Below are 19,581 nucleotides of genomic sequence, written 5' to 3'. Positions count from 1 at the left end.
TAGCTTCTAACATGCATTTATTGCGAACGATTTGCTCTATATTTTATCATATAGGCCTAGTGTTTTTTTGTTTTTTTAAATGTACATAATGTGGAAGAAAACATTGGAAACAAAATGTTGACACTAAGAGTTAATTTGTATTTCATTGTACATTTGACTCCGGTGATGCTGTGCTGGAGGCCTACTTCCTTTTGATACTTTATTAATAAAAAAACATATCCACATAAAGCGTTTATTTTGCAGCAGTCTACAATTACATGTTTGGTGTGTTTTAGTTCAAGATAGGGGCTATAACAAACAATCAATAATGTATTTTCATCTGTGAAATAATATAGCGTGTTTTATTCTCTTCCTCGGTGTTCTCCTGTGTTAAATAAACATGCCCTGGCTACATTTTCTTGCAAATTGTGATTTTCATTGTAGCCTAGTAGCCTACTTTGCATGGGTGGGACTTGGGGCGTTGAGGAGGGGTTCATTCGGAGGAAGGGCTGTATGAGTGACAAACACCTGTGTTGACATATTTTGTCAATCTCTGTCTGGTTTACGTCCAACATTTTTTTTATTCGATTTTCAAAATTCAGATTTGTTTTAATCACATAGAAAACGGTAAGTAATAATTCATTTAGTTATTTTTCATGTCATAGTAGACTATCAGTTTGTTTCTCTTCCCTGATGCAGAAACGAACACGAATTAACATTTCCCCGTCGTGCATGGATGCCATTCTAACACCTGAATATATCCTTACTGTGAAATTCTATATAGCTCTTTAAATATACCCCCCCCCCCCAAAAAAAAAATTACAACAATAAGTGCAGTTTTCCTATTGTCCCTATATCAAACAGCTGCCTCTCAGCCAAGTGCAAATTATCTGATAATGTACGTTAATATATGTCAGTTAACCTAAGAATTAAGTTTATAAGTGACATTCTTAGTTTATCGTTTAATTTCCTATAGTGCACCTTGTTAGGGGATCCTCTGGGTTTGCTTTCAAGATAGGCCTACCGCTGAGTGTTTTTCATTGCATTGGACTGGGTCTTTTCCCCTATGTCTAACATGTAGTGAGATACATTTTCATTGACAACAAGGTCATCCAATGAGCAAATTTGTAAGAAATTCCATCATCCCCTTAGAAGTTATGTCCAAAAGGATGTTATTATCTGGTATTAATAGATGCAGCCCTAGGAAGACAAAATCAGCTATTGATAATTGCAAGGAGTATACCGCAGCTACTGTATCGATCGGCGTGTCCTCCATTCCCCTGGTATAGAGAGATAAGAAGACAGGCTCTTTAGAGCAATATCATTTATTTTGACCTATCTGCTTGCTACAGACTTATGATGAATAGCTAGAGTGGCTAAAGTCCTTTATCACAAAAGTTGCCCCTTGATATAATATTGATTCTTTATAACTAGCTTGCCACACAAAAAATCAAACTGTCCACTTGGCCATCATCATCATCAATATCATCACAAAGGCAGAGGAATGAAGATCCCCTGTGCCTTCTAAAGGGAGCTCTCACAATCTCCTCTCTAATCTTTACTTCGCTGATGATGAAAGGAAAAGAAAAGAGACAAAATGCTATTTAATCCTGTACACACACACCTTGTGTGTAAGGAAGACACAATTCGATCAGTAGTATTGTCGACTGGAGAGGCTTATGTTGAAATTGTTAATTCATTGTAGGTACGTTTTTGATTGATGTATCCTGTTGGCGCGCGCGTCTCATCCCCTGTCTCCACAAACGTCAATCTCCAAAGATGACAACACTGTTCTAGTTCAAACCTACCGTAACCTTCTGTCAGTTTCACCTGCGTGAGACTAGCATCGTGGGAGGCACTTGCCAAGTGACTTGGTCCACTGATTCATCACGTTAAAATAACTAATACTCTGGGCCTCCCGCCCACTCCTTCACTCCAAAACGCCGTTCCTGTTACCATTCTTATGATGCAGTTATGGCCAGTTATGGTGTTTTCTTCGGAGATTGAGTTGGATATTTATTTAAAGGGAGCATCAAAGTTGATAAATGTGTAGCTTAGTTTGCATTGGATTAAACAAATATGGAGATTTAATCAATAACGCGAATAGCCTACCAAACACATGCATAACTATTTTGTAAACCTAATATGGGAAATCCAACTCTTCTGCCTTTTTAAAACTATTAGCATAATGATGACTGTATTAGGCCAACAATAAAATGTTTGTAGCATATACGCTATTAACGGTGCACTCTGTTTGTATCCGCTCCTTGAGGTCGAGTGCACTGGTAAAAGGGAGGGAGAGAATGAGGGAAACAAGAAACACGTAATCTCCCAAATAACCGTTTTAGTCCTTTCCCCCTGGATTTGTGTCTTAAGGTAAGAACAGGGCACTTCTACTGCTGGTACTATATTGTTAACATAAAATGTACCGGCTGACTTTTATTCCATACTCTTTCCAAACACCCTGCGCTGAACAGATAGCCTACATTATATACTTCAAAGGATACTCGGGAGGCCACGAGACTGTTACAATGGGACTTGAAGGTAAAGTGTTGCTTTACAGTCGTAGTTGTAAAGGGGAGGTAGCCTATTGCATGCATAGTGATGAATAAGAAAATTAAAGTAATCTTCGTCATTTATCCTATGTAGAGGTGTGGTAACAGAAACGTGTTTGTATGGGGAGGTCATTTATCTGTTGGAGGTAATACATCATAATTAATCACGGTATTTTGAGGCAAATATCCGGTGTAGTCAATGTTTCGTTATGTCTGTGAATGAAACCATGCGTAGTCGTTCATGTCTCTTGAGCATATTTGCTAAAGCACAGACAAGAGTTCCCATTGCTGCGACTTGTGTTATTGTGACTTCTAATCTGATAGGGTGCGTTTTACAAGCCACCTCCAGCACCAATGCGCATCGTTTTGTCTGGGGCTAAACATTTCATCATAGGCCACAGCTGTGAAGTAAGTTGTCTTGCTGGTCTTTGTTTCTGATATGTAGATGAAATAGATTACAATATCCAATACAAAGATTACAGTGGTCTTTTTTATTAAATGCGTTTGTATTTGTTCTTTGCCGTCCTCTTTTGTGGATGTATTATATTACAGACCCATACCAGTTCATGTCATGGTACTCCAAATGTATTTGTTTATGTTTAAATCTGTGGTTAATGTTTCATTTTGAGGACACCACACCATAACACCAGCTCTCACAGGCTCACATCAGAATTAGACATTCATCCCCAAACGTCAAATTTCGAAGTTGTTCTAAAAGTCAAATTTCGAAGTGTTTAAGTTTAAGTTCAGGAATTACCTCAAAGGTTAGGCATTAACTCCGAGTGGTTAACCTGTTTGGGATAGGGGGCAGCATTTTCACGTTCGGATGAAAGCGTGCCCAGAGTAAACTTCCTGCTACTCTGGCCCAGAAGCTAAAAAGTGTTTAAGGTTAAGTTCAGGAATTACCTCAAAGGTTAGGCATTAACTCCGAATAGTTAAGGTAGGGGATAGGGCTTAAAACTAAAATATCAAAAACAACTTTCTAATCAGAGTCAGATGCTTACAGTCATCTGCCATCCCCATCCACAAAGTCCTAGCAAAACCGAAACCTACTTGAAGGTAACAGCACTCACTGTTGCCCCTAGTGGCCGGCTTCCACGTCCTCTCCCGACATGGATGGAAGTCGAATACTGACTTGTATCATGGGTGACCTGGCTGTGCATGCAAGGTACACAGACATACACAAGCATATATATACAGACTGCTGAAATTTGTTGGTACCCCTTCCACAAATAACAAAGGATGCACAATTTTCTCTGAAATAACTTGAAACTGACAAAAGTAATTGGCATCCACCATTGTGCATTCCATATTTAATAGAAATCCGACTTTGCTTTAGATTTTTTTATTCAACATATTGTAAATAATAAAACAAATGAAAATTGCATGGACAAAAATGATGGAACCCTTAACCTAATATTTTTTTGCACAACTCTTAGAGGCAATCACTGCAATCAAACATTTTCTGTAGCTCTCAATGAGACTTCTACACCTGTTAACAGGTAGTTTGGCCCACTCTTCCTGAGCTAACTGCTCCAGCTGTCTCAGGATTGATGGGTGCCTTCTCCAGACTGCAAGTTTCAGCTCTTTCCATAGATGTTCGATAGGATTCAGATCAGGACTCATAGAAGGCCACCAGAATAGTCCAATATTTTGTTCGTATCCATTCTTGGGTGCTTTTAGCTGTGTGTTTGGGGTCATTATCCTGTTGGAGGACCCATGACCTGCGACTGAGACAGCGCTTTCTGACACTGGGCAGTACGTTTTGCTCCAGAATGCCTTGATAGTCTTGAGATTTCGTTGTGCCCTGCACAGATTCAAGGCACCCTGTGCCAGGTGCAGCAAAGCAGCCCCAAAACATAACCGAGCCTCCATGTTTCACTGTAGGTATGGTGTTCTTTTTCTTTGAAAGCTTATTCTTTTCGTCTGTGAACATAGAGCTGATGTGACTTGCCAAAAAGCTCCAGTTTTGACTCATCTGTCCAAAGGACATTCTCCCAGAAGGATTGTGGCTTGTCAATATGCATTTTAGCTAATTCCAGTCTGGCTTTTTTATGTTTTTCTTTCAAAAGTGGAGTCCTACTGGGTCTTCTACCATGGAGCCAGCTTTCGCTCAAAAAGCGACGGATGGTGCGATCAGAAACTGACGTACCTTCACCTTGTATCTCTTTGGCAGTTATCCTTGTTTTTTTTTCTACCATTCGCACTATCCTTCTGTTCAATCTGGGGAAGATGTTCCTCTTGCGGCAATGCCCAGGGAGGTTGGCTACAGTTTCATGGGCCTTAAACTTCTTAATAATGATTCCAATTGTTGTCACAGGAACATCAAGCTGCTTGGAGATGGTCTTGTAGCCTTTACCTTTACCATGCTTGTCTATTTTCTTTCTGATCTCCTCAGACAAATCTCTCCTTTGCTTTCTCTGGTCCATGTTCAGTGTGGTGCATACAATGATACCAAACAGCACAGTGTGTAACGGTTCTCCTCCTCCTCTTCATCCGAAGAGGAGGAGCAAGGATTCGACCAAAATGCAGCGAGGTGTGATGACATATTGACATTTATTTAAAGACGAACACGAACACGAAAAACACTTGGAAAATTACAAAATAACAAAACGACGTAGACAGACCTGAACATGGAACTTACATAACTACACGAAGAACTCACGAACAGGAACAGACTACATCAAACGAACGAACAACCGAAACAGTCCCGTGTGGTGCGCAGACACAGACACGGAAGACAACCACCCACGACAAACAATGTGACAACACCTACCTTAATATGATTCTCAATCAGAGGAGATGAAAACCACCTGCCTCTAATTGAGAACCATATTAGGTACCCATTAACCAACATAGAAACAGAAAACATAGACTGCCCACCCAAACTCACGTCCTGACCAACTAACACATACAAAAACTAACAGAAAACAGGTCAGGAACGTGACATAACCCCCCCCTTAAGGTGCGAACTCCGGGCGCACCAGCACAAAGTCTAGGGGAGGGTCAGGGTGGGCATCTGACCACGGTGGTGGCTCAGGCTCTGGGCGAGGTCCCCACCCCACCATAGTCAATCCCAGCTTACGTCTCTCCCTCAGAATGACCACCCTCTTACTCCACCCACCTAATATACCGGGTAACATCAAAATAAGGGACAGCTCCGGGACAAGGTAGCTCAGGACAGATAGGTAGGTCAGGATAGAGAGGTAGCTCAGGATAGAGAGGTAGCTCAGGATAGAGAGGTAGCTCAGGATAGAGGGGCAACTCCGGACTGAAGGGCAGCTCCGGACAGAGAGACAGCTCTGGACTGAGGGGCAGTTCTGGATACATGGCAGCTCTGGGCTGAGGGACAGCTCATGGTTGTCTGACGGCTCTGGACGCTCATGGCTAGCTGACGGCTCTAGACGCTCATGGCTAGCTGACGGCTCTGGACGCTCATGGCTGGCTGACGGCTCTGGACGCTCATGGCTGGCTGACGGCTCTGGACGCTCATGGCTCGCTGACGGCTCTGGACGCTCATGGCTCGCTGACGGCTCTGGACGCTCATGGCTCGCTGACGGCTCTGGCTGCTCATGGCTGGCTGACGGCTCTAGACGCTCATGGCTGGCTGACGGCTCTGGACGCTCATGGCTCGCTGACGGCTCTAGACGCTCATGGCTGGCTGACGGCTCTGGACGCTCATGGCTCACTGGCGGCTCTAGCAGATCCAGTCTGGTTGGCGGCTCTGGCAGATCCTGTCTGGTTGGCGGCTCTGGCAGATCCTGTCTGGTTGGCGGCTCTGGCAGATCCTGTCTGGATGGCGGCTCTGGCAGATCCTGTCTGACGAATGGCTCTAGCGGCTCCTGACTGACTATCGGCTCTGACGGCTCGGGACAGACGGGCGGCTCTAATGGCTCGGGACAGACGGATGGCTCAGATGGCGCTGGGGAGACGGATGGCTCAGATGGTGCTGGGGAGACGGATGGCTCAGATGGCGCTGGGGAGACGGATGGCTCAGATGGCGCTGGGGAGACGGATGGCTCTGGCCGGATAAGGCGCACTGTAGACCTGGTGCGTGGTGCCGGAACTGGAGGCACCGGGCTAAGGACACGCACCTTGATGCTAGTGCGGGGAGCAGGGACAGGGCACACTGGACTCTCAAAGCGTACTATTTGCCTGGTGCGTGGTACCGGCACTGGTGGCACCGGGCTGAGGGCACGCACATCAGGACGAGTACGGGGAGAAGGAACAGTGTGTACAGGGCTCTGGAGACGCACAGGTGGCTTAGTGCGTGGTGCCGGAACTGGAGGCACTGGGCTGGAGACACGCACCATAGGAAGAGTGCGTGGAGGAGGAACAGGGCTCTGAAAACGCACTGGAAGCCTGGTGCGTGGTGTAGGCACTGGTGGTACTAGGCTGGGGCGAGGAGGTGGCGCCGGAAATACCGGACCGTGCAGGCGTACTGGCTCCCTTGAGCACTGAGCCTGCCCAACCTTACCTGGTTGAATGCTCCCCGTCGCCCTACCAGTGCGGGGAGGTGGAATAACCCGCACCGGGCTATGTAGGCGAACCGGGGACACCATGCGTAAGGCTGGTGCCATGTAAGCCGGCCCGAGGAGACGCACTGGTGGCCAGATATGTAGGGCCGGCTTCATGACATCCGGCTCAATACTCAATCTAGCCCTGCCAGTGCGGGGAGGTGGAATAACCCGCACCGGGCTATGCACACGTACAGGAGACACCGTGCGCTCTACTGCGTAACACAGTGTCTGCCCGTACTCTCGCTCTCCACGGTAAGTACAGGGAGTGGGCGCAGGTCTCCTACCTGACTTCGCCACTCTCCCTTCTAGCCCCCCCCCAATAAATTTTTGGGGTTTACTCACAGGCTTCCTACCGCGTCGTCGTGCTGCCTCCATTCGCCGGTATCCCTCCTCGCACTGCGCCAGAGAATCACAGGCGGGCTCCGGCACTCGCCCTGGGTCGATCGACCACCTGTCGATCTCCTCCCACGTAGTGTAGCCGAGATCTTTTTCCTGCTTCCGCGCTAGCTCCTCATAGCGCCGCCTCTCTGCTTTCGCTGCCTCCAGCTCAGCTTTGGGGCGGCGATATTCTCCTGGTTGAGCCCAGGGTCCTTTACCGTCCAATATTTCCTCCCATGTCCATGAGTCCTGGTTTCGTTGTTGCGCTCTCCCACGCCGCTTGGTCTTTGGTTGGTGGGTGATTCTGTAACGGTTCTCCTCCTCCTCTTCATCCGAAGAGGAGGAGCAAGGATTCGACCAAAATGCAGCGAGGTGTGATGACATATTGACATTTATTTAAAGACGAACACGAACACGAAAAACACTTGGAAAATTACAAAATAACAAAACGACGTAGACAGACCTGAACATGGAACTTACAGAACTACACGAAGAACTCACGAACAGGAACAGACTACATCAAACGAACGAACAACCGAAACAGTCCCGTGTGGTGCGCAGACACAGACACGGAAGACAACCACCCACGACAAACAATGTGACAACACCTACCTTAATATGATTCTCAATCAGAGGAGATGAAAACCACCTGCCTCTAATTGAGAACCATATTAGGTACCCATTAACCAACATAGAAACAGAAAACATAGACTGCCCACCCAAACTCACGTCCTGACCAACTAACACATACAAAAACTAACAGAAAACAGGTCAGGAACGTGACACAGTGACTACTTTTCTCCATCTAAATAGGCTGAATGACTAATTACAAGATTGGAGACGTGTGATACTAATTAAATGAACAAATTAGTTTGAAATATCACTATAATCCAGTTATTTATTATCTTTTCTAAGGGGCACCAACACGTGTCCAGGCCATTTTAGAATATCTTTGTAGAATAATCAATAATAAATCTATCTTCACAACTTCTTTGCTTTATTCTGTGATATACCAAAAGGCATGCAAGTATACATGATAAAATAGCTTTTAATTTCATCACTTTTCAGGAGGAATTAAGCATTATTTCAATGAGCTGTAAGGGTACCAACAAATTTGAGCACATCTGTATATATACATTACCAGACAAAAGTTTGGACACACCAACTCATTCAAGGGTTTTTCTTTATTTGACTATTTTCTACATTGTAGAAGAAAAGTGAAGACATCAAAACTATGAAATAACACATATGGAGTGTTAAACAAATCAAAATATATTATTCAAAGTAGCCACCCTTTGCCTTGATGACAGCTTTGCACACTCTTGGCATTCTCTCAACCAGCTTCACCTTGAATGCCTTTCCAACAGTCTTGAAGGAGTTCCCACATATACTGAGCACTTGTTGGCTGCTTTTCATTCACTCTGCAGTCCAAGTTATCCCAAATCATCTCAATTGGGTTGAGGTCGGGTGATTGTGGAGGCCAGGTCATTTGATGCAGCACTCCATCACTCTACTTGTTGGTCAAATAGCCCTTACACAGGCTAGAGGTGTGTTGGGTCATTGTCCTGTTGAAAAACAAATTATAGTCCCACTAAGAGCAAACCAGATGGGATGGCGTATCGCTGCAGAATGTTGTGGTAGCCATGCTGGTTAAGTGTGCCTTGAATTCTAAATAAATCAGACAGTGTCACCAGTAAAGCACCATCACACCACCTCCATGCTTCACGTTGGGAACCACACATGCAGAGATAATCCGTTCACCTACTCAGCGTCTCACAAATACATGGCGGTTGGAAACAAAAATCAAAAATTTGGACTCATCAGACCAAATGACAGATTTCCACTGGTCCAATGCCCATTGCTTGTGTCTCTTGGCCCAAGCAAGTCTCTTCACACGGAACCCAAACCGGCCGCGCGCCATTGTGCATAAATGTATTTTGTCCCCCCACACCAAACGTGATCACGACACGCAGGTTAAAATATCAAAACAAACTCTGAACCAATTTCATTAATTTGGGGACAGGTCGAAAAGCATTAAACATTTATGGCAATTTTTCTTTGCAGCAATTTGACCATGAAGGTCTGATTCACGCAGTCTTATCTGAACAGTTGATGTTGAGATGTGTCTTATACTTGAACTCTGAAGCATTTATTTGGGCTGCAGTTTCTGAGGCTGGCAACTAATGAACTTATCCTCTGCAGCAGAGGTAACTTCCTGTGGCGGTCCTCATGACAGCCAGTTTCATCGTAGCGCTTGATGATTTTTGCAACTGCACTTGAAGAAACTTTCAAAGTTCTTGAAAAGTTCCGGATTGACTGACCTTCATGTCTTAAAGTAATGATGGACTGTTTGTTTGATGGCGCGGAAGAACATGGCTGACGTTTTACATTCTCCCAACCAATTGTGCTATTTTGTTATTTGTTTGCGTTTTGTGAAACGTATTTTTTAAACTTATTGTGTACATAATGTTGCTGGTACTATCTCTTAAGACTGAAAAGAACTTCTGAACATCAGAAAAGCGATGACTCACCGCGGACTGGATGACACTTTTTCCTTTAACGAGTCCGACGAGAAGTATATCCTGCTTTCACTGGAAAAGGCCAAGATCCACGCCTTTTGCGTGAAGAAAAGACGCCGGAAAAAGGGCCGCAGATTGGGCAGCCTTCTGAGAATCCGGAGGAGAGTGAGTAAACTCCCACTGCCATCCGTTCTTCTTGCGAACGTGCAATCATTGGAAAATAAAATTGATGACCTACGATTAAGATTATCCTACCAATGGGACATTAAAAACTGTAACATCTTATGGGATTTTCCATGCACCGGCAGAACAGAGACACTACCTCTACTAAGATTAGGGGTGGGGGTGTGTGTCTATTTGTCAATAAGAGCTGGTGCGCAATGTCTAATATTAAAGAAGTTGAGAGGTATGGCTCGCCTGAGGTAGAGTACCTTATGATAAGCTGTAGACCAAACTATCTACCAAGAGTTTTCAACTATATTATTTGTAGCCGTCTATTTACCACCACAGAACAAAGCTGGCACTAAGACCGCTCTCAACCAACTCTTTAAGGCCATAAGCAAAGAAGAAAATGCTCACCCAGAAGCAGTGCTCCTAGTGGCTGGGGACTTTAATGCAGGCAAACTTAAATCAGTTTTGCCACATTTTTACCAGCATGTCACATATGCAACCAGGAGAAAAAGAATCCTAGACCACATTTACTCCACACACGGAGATGCATATAAAGATCTCCCCCGCACTCCATTTGGCAAATCTGACCACAATTCTATCCTCCCGATTCCTGCTTAAAAGCAAAAACTAAAGCAGGAAGTACCAGTGACTCGCTCAATACGGAAGTGGTCAGATGACGCGGATGCTACACTACAGGACTGTTTTGCTAGCACAGACTGGAATATGTTCCGGTATTCATCCAACGGCATTGAGGTGTACACCACCTCAGTCATCGGCTTCATCAATAAGTGCATCGATGATGTCGTAACCACAGTGACTGTACGCACATATCCCAACCAGATTCCATGGATTACAGGCAACATTCGCATCGAGCTAAAGGCTAGAGCTGCCACTTTCAAGGAGCGGGAGACTAATCCGGAGGCTTATAAGAAATCTCGCTATGCCCTCAGACGAACCATCAAACAAAAAAAGTGTCAATACAGAATTAAGATTGAATCTGACGCTCGTCGGATGTGGCAGGGCTTGAAAACTATTACCGTCTACAAAGGGAAACCCAGACGCGAGCTGCCCAGTGACGTGAGCCTACCAGACGAGCTAAATGCCTTTTATGCTCGCTTCGAGGCAAGAGCACCAGCTGTTCTGGATGACTGTGTGATAACGCTCTCGGTAGCCGATGTCAACAAAACCTTTTAACAGTTCAACATTCAGAAAGCCGCTGGGCCAGACAGATTACCAGGACGTGTACTCAAAGCATGCGTGGACCAACTGTCAAGTGTCTTCACTGACATTTTCAACTTCTCCCTGACCAAGTCTGTAATACCTACATGTTTCAAGCAGACCACCATAGTATCTGTGCCCAAGGAAGCGAAGGTAACCTGCCTAAATGATTACCGCCACGTGGCACTCGCGTCGGTAGCCATGAAGTGCTTTGAAAGGCTGGTCATGGCTCACATCTTCAGCATCCTCCCGGACACCCTAGACCTACTCCAATTCGCATACTGCCCCAACAGATCCACAGATGACGCAATATCAATCGCACTCCACACTGCCCTTTCACCTGGACTAAAGGAACACCTATGTGAGAATGCTGTTCATTGACTACAGCTCAGCGTTCAACACCATAGTGCCCTCAAGGCTTATGACTAAGCTAAGGACTCTGGTACTAAACACCTCCCTCTGCAACTAGATCCTGTACTTCCTGACCGGCCGCCCCCAGGTGGTTAGAGTAGGCAACAATATGTCTGCCACGCTGACCTTTAACACTGGGGCCCCTCAGGGGTGTGTACTTAGTCCCCTCCTGTATTTCCTGTTCACCCACGACAGCGTGGCCAAACACGACTCCAACACCATCATTAAGTTTGCTGACGACACAACAGTGGCAGTCATGATCACCGACAACGATGATACGGCCTATAGGGAGGAGGTCTGAGAACTGGCAGTGGGGTGCCAGGACAACAACCTCTCCCTCAATGTGAGCAAGACAAAGGAGCTGATCGTGGACTACAGGAAAAGGTGAGCCAAACAGGCCCCCATTAACATCGATGGGGCTGTAGTGGAGCAGGTCGAGAGTTTCAAGTTCCCTGGTGTCCACATCACCAACAAACTATCATGGTCCAAACATACCAAGACAGTCGTGAAGAAGGCACGACAAAACCTTTTCCCCCTCAGGAGACTGAAAAGATTTGGCATGGGTCCCCAGATCCTCAAAAGGGTCTACAGCTGCACCATCGAGAGCATCCTGACTGGTTGCATCACCGCCTGGTATGGCAACTGCTCGGCATCTGACCGTAAGCCTCTACAGAGGGTAGTGCGAACGGCCCAGTACATCACTGGGGCCAAGCTTCCTGCCATCCAGGACCTATATAATAGGCGGTATCAGAGGAAAGCCCATAAAATTGTCATAGACTCCAGTCACCCAAGTTATAGACTGTTTTCTCTGCTACCGCACGGACCAAAAGGCTCCTCAACAGCTTCTACCCCCAAGCCATAAGACTGCTGAAGAATTCATCAAATTGCCACCGGACAATTTACATTTAATCCCCCCCCCCCTCCCTTTTGTACACTGCTGCTACTCACTGTTTGTTTATCTATGCATAGTCACTTCGCCCCCACCTACATGTACAGATTACCTCAACTAGCCTGTACCCCCGCACACTGACTCGGTAACGGTGCCCCCTGTATATAGCCTCGTTATTGTTATTCTTATTGTGTTACATTTTATTACTTTTTATTTTAGCCTAATTGGTAAATATTTTCTTAACTCTTCTTGAACTGCACTGTTGGTTAAGGGCTTGTATGTATGCATTTCACGGTAAAGTCTACGCTTGTTGTATTCGGTGCATGTGACAAAGTTTGATATGTTTCTCTTTGCTTTTTCAAGCTGTTCTTGCCATAATATGGTCTTGGTCTTTTTCCAAATAGGGCTGTCATTTGTATCCCACCCCTACCTTGTCACAACACAACTGATTGGCTCAAACGCATTAAGAAGGAAAGACATTCCAGAAATGTACTTTTAACAAAGGCACACCTGCTAATTGATATGCCTGCCAGGTGGCTACCTCATGAAGCTGTTTGAGAGAATGCAAAGCTGTCATCAAGGCAAAGGGTGGCTACTTTGAAGAATCTCAAATATGAAATATATTTAGATTTGTTTAACACATGATTCCATATGTGTTATTTCATAGTTTTGATGTCTTCACTATTATTCTGCAAGGTAGAAAATAGTAAAAATAAAGAAAATCCCTGGAATGAGTAGGTGTGTCCAAACTTTTGACTGGTAGTGTATATTATATATATATCACACACACACACACACACACACACACACCTGTTGCCAGATCCTTGCAATAGTGTGCAACTGCAGCCTGTAGTTTGGGGCGTTCCTGTGTCCTTCACCCCCCCCCCCCCCCCCTCCCCCCCCCCGTCAGCATCCCATTGGTTCCTGCATGAACCCCCTCGAGCATGACATCTTCATGCTTGTGTGACACTTATGAATGTGCACAACATATGGGGGTGAAGGACATTGTGTACTGGTCGCCCCCGCCGCCCTCTAGCACAGCAGTGACACCGTGTGCTAGCTTGCTAGGTATTTGACTATTTATATGAACAATACTGTCTGATTTACGTATCAGATGTTAAAGCATAATCAGTATTAAGTGATTTGACCCGAAACTGCATGGTGATCATGACATGTTTACCCTGTTTCAAATTAGGCGAGATTAACTAGAGATGAGTCAAATTTGATCTGACTGGCCCAACAAGCCTAATTAAAATGAATTGAATTGACCAATTTAATCTGGTACTGTAATTACATTTGTAGCTTGGGTGTAATTGGACTTTGAGTTGGCATGGTAGACACAGTGAAATGTTCATCGTTTCCAAGAAAAAACATGTCAAATTGGTTGTGAAAGGCAACCTGACGTATTGACAGGATCCCTGTGTTACCAGCTATGCACACAAACAAAACATATTTGGTGGATCTGTCAGTGTCAGACAATATTGTGGCACGTGTTGGGAAACGAGATGGTAATATATAGATATTTTTTCTTGGGGGGAGGGGAATTGCGCAAGCCAAACAGAGAGAGGGTAGGGCATAAGAGGATGGCAGAGAACATTCAGGGATGATCATAGTCACTGACACAGAGGTAGAAAGAAGAGCAGTTTTTTAGAAGGAAAGAGAGGAGGGTCTAGTGTGAGAAGGTTATACCGGACACTTGACTGTGTTCTACCTGTGACATGTAATGTCACGTAATGCAATGTGTCAGTTTCATCATAGTGTGATTCTAATCCTTGTCCCAGGGGTCAGGGCTATGGCAGATTATACTCGGACCAGGGTTGGGATCAATTCCAGTCAATTCGAAAGTACACAAATTCCAATTTTCATCTATTCTTTTCAATGAGGAACATTTAGAATTTGAATTTGGTTGACTTTCTGAATTGACTGGAATTGACCCCAACACTGACTCGGATTATACTTTTGACTGAAAGTTAAACTCAGCCAATTGAAATGTGAGTAGTCAAGGTTTCCTAAATCAGTTCTAAACTTGAATAAATCCTCCTCTAAAATGATGGGCCCTACTAGACTCTCTTAGACCAACTTTAATCTCAAATTAAACCAATACAGAGCCTATAGCATACTTTAATCTCTCACATTCCAGAACGTTTCACCATCCTGGTGAATGCTGCTCCCTGCTACTGTAGTCTGGATCACTTAGTGAACCAGGGCCTAACATACTATATTCTGTATATTTTCACCACATTTAGAGAAGTGTCATAGTTATGTTTTTATCTTTTTACAATGTAATTATTTTAATTGCTTAGAATCCATGTCAAATTCCTGCAATACTACAGAAAATCACATTGAAAGATATAGTTATCTTGATTCTTTCTGTTTTGAAAGTGTGGTCTGGGATGTCAGTGACGAATGACTGAATATGAAATAATGCTGTGAGTTCCACAGGCATGAAATCAGGAGCATCTCTTTTAAGATAAAGCAGTTTGTGTATGTGAGAGCGTGTGTATGTGGCCAGCTACGATCTGTGCTCGTGATGTAAATAAGATAACTGTGTATCAACACACATGCACACATGCAGGCACCCACGCGCACACACGCACCAGAATAAGTTATTTGAATATAGGCACTTTTATATAGTGTGAGAAGTGGGGTGCTGTTGCGTTGGCAAGCTGGGGAGATACTGTAGGTATGAATAAAATTGGTCTGGTCACCCCAGATCCACGGTAGAATTTGACGTTCATCCAGGTCCCCAGAACATCGGGAGACGACTTGAATAATGGCCACTATGGGCAGAACATATATAAAAACACTCTAGCAAGGCGCGAGCATACATTGCTAGGCACTCGTTTTTAGTTGTCTTGTTGTAAAACCAATCCCAAACCTTAGCCCTTAACTTACAGGTCACAATCAAAGGTTTCCCTGTTTTTCCAAACCTTTATTTATACAAAAGCTAAATACATCATAAAATGATCTGTAATACTTGACATAATACTCAGAGGCACAGCTAGCTGTCAACATGCTCCTTTGTAATGCTTGGAAATGATAGTTCAGTTATCGAATTTTATTGCACAATCTGCTCACCTGCTCGATATTGTACTGTTGAGAAAAAAATCGGAACTCTATTTCACGTTTTACATTTGATTCAGCTATTCCAGTCAGGAATTTCAAAGTAGAGTTCAATTTTCAATAGTGCTGTACTGTGACATTCGTGGTCAGTCAGATTTATGTAAATTCACCAGGGGAGATGTTGATCATGGATGTTCTTGGCTAGCTTAACCACACTTGGGCTAGCTAATGTTTATTAGCTAGCTATCCAGCGAGCTTACCTTGTGTCCACAGTACAATTGGCAGAAAGGGACTAGCTAGCTAAAAATGGTCAAATTTGAGCAGAAATTGGTGAATTATTTTCATGTGGTAATCAGCCACGTTTTGGTTAGCTTGCTGGCTAGATAGTTTACTTCTTGGGAAACAATATTCATGCTAACATTCATTGTACACTGAAAAAATATATAAATGCAACATTTTCAAGGATTTTACTGAGTTACAGTTCATATGGAAATACATTAGGCCTGAATCTATGTATTTCACATGACTGTTAATACAGAAATCTTAAAAAAAGGTAGGGGAGTGGATCAGAAAACCAGTCAGTATCTGGTGTGACCACCATTTGCCTCATGTAGCGCAACACATCTCCTTCACATAGAGTTGATCGGGTTGTTGATTGTGGCCTGTGGAATGTTGTCCCACTCGTCTTCAATGGCTGTGTGAAGTTGCTGGATATTGGTGGGAACTGGAACACGCTGTTGTATTTCAAACATGCTCTATGGGTGACATGTCCGGTGAGAATGCAGGCCAAGGAAGAACTGGGACTTTTTCAGCTTCCAGGAATTGTGTACAGATCCTTGCGACCTGGGGCAGGTCATTATCATGCTGAAACATAAGGTGATGGCAGTGGATGAATAGCAGGACAATGGGCCTCAGGATCTCGTCACAGTATCTCTATGCATTGAAATTACCATCGATAAAATGCAATTGCGTTAATTGTCCATAGCTTATGCCTGCCCGTACCATCACCCACCACTACCACGGGCACTCTGTTCACAACTTTGACATCACCAAACCCCTCGCCCACACGACGCATGTCTGCCATCTGCCCGGTGAAGTTGAAACTGGGATTCATCTGAGGAGAGCACACTTCTCCAGTGTGCCAGTGGTCATCAAAGGTGAGCATTTGCCCACTGAAGTCAGTTCAAGACCCTGGTGAGGACGACGAGCATGCATATGAGCTCCACTGAGACGGTATTTGACAGTTTGTCCAGTAATTATTCTGTTGTGCAAACCCACAGTTTCATCAGCTGTCGGGTGGCTGGTCTCAGAATATCCCGCAGGTGAAGAAGCTGGATGTGGAGGTCCCTGGCTGTGAGGCAGTTGGACGTGCTGCCAAATTCTCTAAAACAATTTTGGATGTGGCTTATGTTAGAGAAGTTAACATTCAATGACATGTCTGCAGTCAGCATGACAATTGCGTGCTCCCTCAAAACTTCAGACATCTGATGCATTGTGTTGTGTGACAAAATTGCACATTTTAGAGGGGCCTTTTATTGTCCCCCAGCACAAGGTGCACCTGTGTAATGATCCTGCTGTTTAATCAGCTTCTTGATATGCCTTTCCTGTCAGGTGGTTAGATTATCTTATACAAATAAACCTAATCAAATGTTATTTGTCACATTCGCCGAATACAACAGGTGTAGATCTTACAGTGAAATGCTTACTTACAAGCCCTTATTAACCAACAATGCAGCTAAGAAAAATGTGTTAAGTAAAAAATAGGAAATAAAAGTAACAAATATTTAAAGAGCAGCAGTAAAATAACAATAGCGAGACTATACTCAAGGGGTACCGGTTAGTCGAGGTAATTGAGGTAATATGTACATGTAGGTAGAGTTAAAGTGGCTATGCATAAATAATAAACAGTGAATAGCAGCAGCGTAAAGGGGGGGGGGTGTAAGGCAAATAGTCTGGGTAGCCATTTCATTAGCTGTTTAGGAGTAGAAGGGGGTAGAAGCTGTTGAGAAGCTTTTTGGTCCTATTCTTGGTGCTCTGGTACCGCTTGCTGTGCGGTAGCAGAGAGAACAGTCTATGGCTAGGGTGGCTGGAGTCTTTGACAATTTTTATGGCCTTCCTCTGACACCGCCTGGTATAGATGTCCTGGATGGCAGGAAGCTTGGCCCCAGTGATGTACTGGGCCGTATGCACTACCCTCTGTGGTGCCTTGCAGTTGCCATACCAGGCAGTGAAGCAACCAGTCAGGATGCTCTCGATGGTGCAGCTGTAGAACTTTTTGAGGATCTGAGGACCCATGTTTAATCTCCTGAAGGCGAATAGGTTTAGGTTTTGTCATGTCCTCTTCACGACTGTCTTGGTGTGCTTGGACCATGATAGTTTGTTGGTGATGTGGACACCAAGGAACTTGAAGCTCTCAACCTACTCCACTACAGCCCCATCGATGAGAATGGGGGAGTGCTCGGTCCTCCTTTTCCTGTAGTCCACAATCAAATTTGTGCACGAAAGTTGAGAGAAATAAACTTTTCATGCATATGGAACATTTCTGGGATCTTTTATTTCAACTCATGAAACATGCGACCAATACTTTACATGTTGCGTTTATATTTTAGTTCAGTTGTTGTGTCATACATCAAATCTTATCAATTAAAATACACTGTCTGGCTATATCATATCTCATTATTTGTATGTGATTAATTATTATTGACGTGTATGTTTATTTCCCAGATATGCAAGTGTCTTCTCACATCATGTCAGTATCGCTTGTTTCATTTCTGATACAGAAAATGACTCAAAGCCTCTCAAAGCCTTGTCTCTCTGTGTTCCTTGCAGTAAGCCATAGTTATTTTATTTTTGCCCTCAAATCATGTAATCCTTGCATTCTATGGCCAGAAAATGATATCTTCAGCTAAAATGTCGTTGAGGCTTATTTAATGAAGCCTAAATGAACATTATTATTTAGTGTTATCTTTTTTGTGGAGACCTTTGCCATTAACCATTCAGAAATAATGTTAAAACTTAACCGTAGATTTGTTTCTGTTTTAACCCTATCCCAAACCTTAGACCTTAACTTAACCAGTCAGCATTAATGCCTAAACTTAACCACGTCAAAACTCGACATTTGTCCCAGAACGTCGAGAGATGAAGTCAGACCGTGAGATCTTAGTGTGTGGGTGCTTGCACTGTATGGAGTATATGTGTGCATGGAGTATACTGTATGTGTGTGGCAGAGGTGGCCGTTAGATATAGCCAGTGTGGAGGAGAGGTTGTACAGCAACTAGTTCCGAGGCCTTGGTCTGGTCAGCTGTGGCTCTAATGCCATTTCCAAGAACAATGAGCAGAAAAGGGCTAAAGCCTCAATGATGACACTTAATCGCGTTGGAATTCCTTGCCTGACCTTGGAAAGATATTAACCACTCGACAGGTGACACCGGGTGCATGTGTGTCTGTGTGCATGCACACGCATCTAAAGTCATTTGTGAGTTCAGTCTTTAATATGTAAGTGTATTTTAGAAAAAAATTGACAAGGACATTATGAATCATTTTACGATTGCTTGTTTAATAAACGATGATTTGAACGATATTAAGAGATGTGAAATAACAAAGAGGGATTTATGGAAAATCTCAGTTTTATACACCAACATTCAGTATAGTGACAATTCCCTGTTCATAATTGTAACGTAAGTTCATATAGTGTACAGTAAGTGATGCTAAACGTACCCAACCTAAATCTGAGAAGTGTAGCATAAGAGAGGCATGTTAGCATAGGAGATGCACTTATGGTGGTCGAATATAGTCAGGCTGAGAGACTGTCTGTGTTGGACAGGAGGCAGACCATTGGGGGCAGGGATCTGGGGTCTCTAGACTAGTGATATGTGTGC

The 19,581-nt window shown here is 44.0% G+C and overlaps 1 long non-coding RNA gene across 1 annotated transcript in view; it reads left to right on the top strand.

The window, feature by feature from the left end:
• The first annotated feature begins 2,244 nt into the window (after positions 1 to 2,244).
• Positions 2,245 to 19,581, top strand: part of LOC139573951 (uncharacterized) — a 34,804-nt gene continuing 17,467 nt past the window's right edge. Inside the window, exons 1-2 of the long non-coding RNA XR_011674677.1 lie at positions 2,245 to 2,355; positions 2,457 to 2,523. This is a non-coding gene — a long non-coding RNA (uncharacterized lncRNA). The remainder of the gene's footprint in view (positions 2,356 to 2,456; positions 2,524 to 19,581) is intronic.

This window comes from Salvelinus alpinus, chromosome 4 (genome assembly GCF_045679555.1).
Source record: "Salvelinus alpinus chromosome 4, SLU_Salpinus.1, whole genome shotgun sequence".
NCBI lineage: Eukaryota > Metazoa > Chordata > Actinopteri > Salmoniformes > Salmonidae > Salvelinus > Salvelinus alpinus.
The sequence above is the reverse complement of the archived record's forward strand: the minus strand, read 5'-3'. Positions and strand labels throughout refer to the sequence as shown.